The sequence below is a fragment of the Kogia breviceps genome, chromosome 5, assembly GCF_026419965.1.
Source record: "Kogia breviceps isolate mKogBre1 chromosome 5, mKogBre1 haplotype 1, whole genome shotgun sequence".
In the NCBI taxonomy this organism is placed as follows: domain Eukaryota; kingdom Metazoa; phylum Chordata; class Mammalia; order Artiodactyla; family Physeteridae; genus Kogia; species Kogia breviceps.
In genome coordinates this window covers 14,539,275-14,546,135 of record NC_081314.1, presented here as the reverse complement: position 1 = coordinate 14,546,135, position 6,861 = coordinate 14,539,275, and positions in this window count along the sequence as shown.

The following is a 6,861-nucleotide window of genomic DNA, read 5'->3' as shown; positions in this document are numbered from 1 at the left end:
GTGCAGGGGTTCCCAGGGCATGGGAGCTTCAGAGCTAAAACCTAGGAAAATGGCGGCAAATGGTCACCCTAGGCTATACCAGTGCCTCAGTCGCATCTTACTGATACTTTCAATCCAGCCCCAGGGAGCCCTCAGACCAGCCACACAGAGTAGACTTTCTGTCCAAGGCTCCAGCCTTGTCTTACCCATCTTTAAATCTCTCTGTGCCTAGTTAAAAATGTTTCTTGTCGGGCTTCCCCGGTGGCGCAGTGGTTGAGAGTCCCCCTGCCGATGCAGGGGACACGGGTTCGTGCCCCGGTCCGGGAGGATCCCACATGCCGCGGAGCGGCTGGGCCCGTGAGCCGTGGCCGCTGAGCCTGCGCGTCCGGAGCCTGTGCTCCGCAACGGGAGAGGCCACAACAGTGAGAGGCCCGCATACCAGAAAAAAAAAAAAAAAAAATGTTTCTTGTCTTAAGCCCAGTCATTGTGTTTGATAGATAAGCTAGAACTCAGAGAGGCTGGGGATTTCATCAAGATCAAATGACAGAAGACCTTTCTCCTCCCTTCCTGTGATTCCTAGTGCACCTTGGGGCCCAGAGGAAGGCAAAGGAGCGCCCATTTCCAAAGTGCTTTTGAAAGTCTCTAGGGCAGTTTTACTTGCAGACATTGCAGAACTGAAAACATTTACCTCAAGTGAAGTCTGAATACTCTCCAAGGATTTCCAATGTTGAGGCTTCTCTGGGTGAAGAATTCATTGTCTGAATTCTCTGAGAAGTCAGAGCTTCTCCGAGACAGGGATTGCCACATGCTCCTGGCACTGAGCAGAGAGCCTGGCCTCGGATGGGATGTCAGCTCACACCTTATTAGTGTTAACATCCTTTCCATCACCCAGGCACTTCAAACTCAACCTGAGCAGGAACGAGCTCAGCAATCCTCACCTCCCCCACCTCCTAAACACGACCCTTCTCCCAGGCTCCCATTTCGGTGAACCATCTTGGCACCCTCTAATCACCCAAACCAGCTGACGCTTCCCTGTCTCTCACGCCCGCAGCCCATGGATCATTTAGCCTTACTTCTGTACCGCCTCCCAGAGCAGCCCCTGGTCCTCACCCCCATGGCCACTGCCCGAGTCCATCGCCTGGCACTTGGATGACAGCAAAGCCTTCTCACTGGTCTCCCTATTTCCTCCACAAACGTTCTTCAACACTGGGAAAGGGATCTTTTAAACATACTCACCTGATTGTCACTTTCTTCCTTAAAAGTCCTCCAAAGGTTTTCTATTATTGGCTGGATAAACTCCAGGCTCTCTAGCATGGCATGCTGTGCCCTCCGGAATCCTGTCTGCTTAACTGCCTGGCCTCAGCCCAGCCCTATTTCCTACCACGCCTTTCCTCTGATTGGACTCCTTAACTCAACGTTCCTTAGGAGGCTCCGCCAGTGTTTTCACTTCCGCCGCCGCGCCCTCTGGAGGACCCACCTTTTCTTATTGCAAGACTCAGCTGATGTCACTCTGCAGGAGACTTTTCTTGACCCTTCTAATTAGAACCAATTGTCCTCTGATACGCAACACCCTCTCTGGCTTTCTAAGCTTGTCCTTGTATCACAGGGGCCTGGAAGTCTGGAAACTACATTACCCAGATTCCCTTACCAGCAGAGTTCCAGTTTAAATTCTTCAAATGAGAGGCTGGTACATGAGATTTGGAAGTCAAAAGAAGAAGACAGGTCATTATTTACTTCTAGGAATAGCAGATCCATGCATAGGCAGATAGAGGCTTTGGGTCGTTCTTTCACTTCCTCATTTCCTGAAAGCCAGCATCAGTTTTCCATTATCATTACTTCCCTGGATCTCCCATCAGTTTTATAAATATTGACTCTCTTGCAATAGATTTCTCCCTCTTGAAATAGGGAGAGAGGTTTCTATTTCCTAATGTATACTCCTTACTTTCTCAGGTGTAATCAGTCTTTACATACCTAGCATCTGGTCCAGCATCTGGCACTTAGGATTCTGGATTCAGGGACATGAAATGTGGGGTTTTCCTTTGAGAAACAGAAGATTTTTATCTGTGAGCGGACCAAGAGGCATAAGAATTCAGACATACAAGGGTATGCTTTTTTTTTTTTTTTTTTTTTGGCTTGAGGTACCAGAAACTTAAATGGAATTATTACAATTCTCATGCTTAAGAAAGGAATTGAGGGCTTCCCTGGTGGCGCAGTGGTTGAGAGTCCGCCTGCCGATGCAGGCGACGCGGGTTCGTGCCCCGGTCCGGGAGGATCCCACATGCTGCGGAGCGGCTGGGCCCGTGAGCCGTGACCGCTGAGCCTGCGCGTCCGGAGCCTGTGCTCCGCAACGGGAGAGGCCACAACAGTGAGAGGCCCGCCTACCACAAAAAAAAAAAAAAAAAAAGAAAGGAATTGAAATCTTTAGGTAGAAAAAGTTTTGCTAAGCAGCTGGGGAACCCCTGCTTGAAGACTGGGATGGGTTAAAGAAGTTTGCATAGATTTGAGAGGGAAAATGAGAATGACCCCGGGAGAATGATTCCAGCATATTAAAGCAAATTCCAAGGTGAGATACTTAGCACTAGTGGGAAAGGGGGCCTGGCACAGGTTTTGAAGAAATGTGTCAGATAACGTGTGGAGTTAGGGTTGAAAGGGAAGCCAAGGGAGACACGTAGGAAATCCACGGCTGAGTCAGGTCCACGTTAGATGTTGGACTGGTCGCCTGTGTGTGATACCTGGGTAGGGACCGTTCACCGCCGTGTCCTAGCATCCAGGACGGTTCCTAGCACACAGAAGTTCCTCTATAAATATTTGTCTGATGGATGACTATTGAGAAAGTAAATCCTGGTGGACTTCTGCTTCTCAGAGAGGAGGTGACAAAGATAGGCAGGATATGTTTGGGTAACGGCTACTTTTACCTCTGACGCCGGCTTTTTCTCTTGCTATGTGCAGCCAAACGTGACAACTCAGGAGAAGGCCAGGACCACAAACATCTGGGCCTGAGAACAAAGAACTCAGAAAATAAAGGAAAACACCAGGACCCAGAAACAGTGCTAGTCTTAGCCATGGTAGAGAGGGAACGGGGCAGACCAAAGAGGCAGGTTATACGTTGTCAAACTTGGCCCGAAAGGAGTCAGGGAACCCCAGAAGGAGATGAGACCCCAGAGGCTATCCCACTGCCACAGGAAAGGGGAGGCGAGGTTTTGGAAGGGAACTTACGGCAGGAAGAGGTGGCCTTCTCCAGAAGCCTTAACAGCAGCTTCGGTTCCTGGCATTCCTGCAGCTGAGTCAAGAGGCCAAAGGAGAAGGAAAAGCCCGAATCGACAGGTTTTACGAGGCCTGGAAGGGAGGCAGAAGCAGCAGGGAATACAGGGCAGGGCAGGAAATACCCAGGATGCAGAAGAGAGTCCCAGAGAGGAGTCGGGGTGTGAGAAGAGCAGAGCTACACACACTTGGCTTGTGCAGGCTCCTGCCCACAGGAGAGAAGGGGCAGGTGGGACCGATGGAGTGAAGCGGCCCCAGGGCTGCCAGGAACAGCAGGCTCAAAGGGGCAATAGGAATGTGGAGGTTTTACAAACATGGGCCGGATGCACAGGAGACGGCACCTCAAAGAACACCTGGAAGCGGGGGGCTGCACCTCGGCACGTGCCAGTCTTCCTGGCACTTCTAGTGAGTCTGAGACCCAGGATATTTTCTTTCTATGTCTCACATTTGTTTTCTCTAACTCCTTTCCCGCAGATGTCACCCAAGCATCTGCTACAGCCCCTGGCTGGCAGCAGAGACACGGGTTCTGAGAACATCACGTTGCTAGGCTAAATTTGGTGGGTGCAGGGCTGGCACTGGTATATTCCTGCGTGCCCTACTGACTTTCAAATTCTTTGAAAAGTGGGACACACAAGGATTTCGGTTTGGATAAATCTCACCTCCTTGTCGCCGAGAGACACATCCAACCCGGACAGACGAGGCATAAAGCAGCTCCTCGAGGGGTGGGGGGAGACACTCATAATCCAGCTGGGGGAGCTCCGCTGGCCAAGACTTGGGGAATTCAAATCTGGGAGGAAAGGTCTTTCATTTCTCGGGATTTTAATTTGCAAAAAAGATGGGAACTCCAGTTTTGAACTTTGATTTCGCTCCTAGAATTTAATAATGGAGAGGCCTCCACAGAGCTCAAGTTCATGGTATTTTTAAATTGCTCCTTGGGGTATTTTTATGCTATCATGTGGTGTTTGTTATAGGGCTTCCTCTGCTGAGCTATATCGGACAGTGTGGCTTGACATTTGAGATGGGAAATATAATCGGGGTGAACGTTTGGCCTTGGTGCGGTGGAGACTTGGAGTGATTTTATTTAATACCCCGTTCTGACCATTTTAGAGGTTCCTGGGGGCGACAGCTGAACTGCCCATCCCACAGGCCCTCGGTTAGTGATATGTGGCATGGCCGGAAGTTTTGAGGGCACAGCTCCTCTGCTGGCCTGGAGACTTGGAGTGATTTTATTTAATACCCCGTTCTGACCATTTTAGAGGTTCCTGGGGGCGACAGCTGAACTGCCCATCCCACAGGCCCTCGGTTAGTGATATGTGGCATGGCCGGAAGTTTTGAGGGCACAGCTCCTCTGCTGGCCTCCGCCCCTGCGACGACAGATGTCCCTGGGCTGACCGTAGACTTGGCTGTGTAGCCCATTTGGATAAGTGGGCAAACCCTGAGGGGAGTTAGGGCAGAACCCCAATCCTGCCAGCTTCCTGTTTCCATAGAGGAGCGGCTTCCTCCTGCCATCTGCTAACTCGGTCAACAGTGGCGCCACTAACATTCAGAAGGACACACGGTGACCAGGCAGCAGAGTGGGAAGGCTCCAAGTACTGCTCACAGACAGTGGACTAACCCCTCTCTGTGAATTGGAAAATGATGCCCATCTGGGAAGGCAGGGCCCAACAGGAACAGGGGTTAGTGAGTAGATGACACGTTTGTGCAAAGACAAATGTACCCCTTTTGCTTCAATAGGATGTTTGGTGAGCAGAGCTGGGGCTAGACTGCAGTTCTCACCTTCCCAGGCAGGGGGCGCTTCTGTGCAGTGCACGACCTGCACAGTCATACACAGCTGCCCTGCATACCCTTTCCTGTTCTTGCACCGGCCAACCTCCAGTCTCGAGGGCACTTGCATTTGAAAGTCTCCACTTGGGCAGGGGTCACTAGGTGAGGTCGGCCTCTGGAGGCCCAGCTCAGACCACTGTCCTGTTCAGATTCTCAGAGTCCGTGGGCTTCAAGTCACAGAAGGGCAGTGAAGAAAAGCATCCTCTCCAGCCCAGTCTGTCTAGGGGACTCTTGTGCCTTGGGGGTTAGTGGGCACCTGTCTGACCCATGAGTATAACCTCTGCAGGTCCCTTCCTAGCTAGCATCTCTTGTATGTTCTCTGTCTGCCAGGGCCTAAAAGGGCAGGAGGGGTGAGAGGAAGAATGGATCAAACTCCACTCTAATTTCTTACAACGATACTCATTAATAATTATATTTGTCCCTTATATAATAACATCATGAGGTCTTATGGTGTTCAAAGTCTTTTTTAAAGGTAATTGTATATCGTGGCCTCTGTCAGGAATGAATGACGGGTAAAACCTCACTGGGATCCATGAGATGAATCACCCTGGCCTCTGCCTGAACCCCATCACCGCCTGGGCTGTGAAATCCTATTTGCATAATAAGGACACACACTGAGACTGCAGGACCCTCGTCAGGACAGAGCTCTATAAGGGAGATGTGCAGGTGGGCACAGATCAGGGAGATTAAAGCAGAATTTGAACCAGAATGTTACTCCAATAGTCAGGCCAAGCCCGCTCACGTGTGACATGATCCCAGAAGGGTTCTTTAAATAAGGGCTTTGTGAGGTGGACAGAAAAATGCGTTGAACATGATGGAGCCTGGCCCCCACACACAGAGAGGCGACATAAGTCCTCTGGTCATATACATACCTTATAAGAGATACGTGGTGAGCTCCAATTGCCATTTCTAAGTCTTGCAAGGAATTTTTGGAGAGCCGGCGTGTCAGCCTGGACTGGTCCTCCTCCAGCCCCTCCTATTCATGACTGTGTGTCCCTGAGCTCCACAGCTGCCTGCACTGCGTTGGCCACTTTCTCCCTCCAGATGTTCAGTGCCAAGCTGTTGGGTTTCGTTTCTGCAAGCCCCTCCACATCCATCAGGAGCACAGCCTTTCAGGAGGCTTTGCAGCCCTCCCCAAAGCTTTGCATGATTTGCGTTGAGTTTCATTCAGGAGCAGCTGCTGAGGCTGCAGCTTCCGGTCCTCTCTACACGGGGTGCCCTGGTGCTAAGGTTTGCCAGGGGCTGAGAGGTTTCCTGGGATGGGGACTTTCAGTGCTAGAACGGGGAAAGTTCGGGGCAATCGGAGGCGTGCTGGTCACTCCACCTAATGTCCTGACGTTCTAGCGGCTGTGTTCTCTGCACCCTGATGAGAGTTCTCCGCTCACTCTGATGTCACCCTTTTTATCTTCTTGCCCTCCACACCAGCCAGCAGCTGAGGCCTGAGAAGGCAGCGTAACGGTGCATGCCTGGGACTACTGAGTGTGAGTTATCATAGATCATGAAACTGAGCTTTTTTTTTTTTTTTTTTGCGGTATGCGGGCCTCTCACTGTTGTGGCCTCTCCCGTTGCGGAGCACAGGCTCCGGACGCGCAGGCCTAGCGGCCATGGCTCACGGGCTTAGTTGCTCCGCGGCATGTGGGATCTTCCCGGACCAGGGCACGAACCCGTGTTTCCTGCATCGGCAGGCGGATTCTCAACCACTGCGCCACCAGGGAAGCCCGAAACTGAGCTTTTTCCTTTCTGTGTGTCCAGAGTCTATGGGGACAGAAAGCCTCACAGACACAGGTGTTCCCTAGG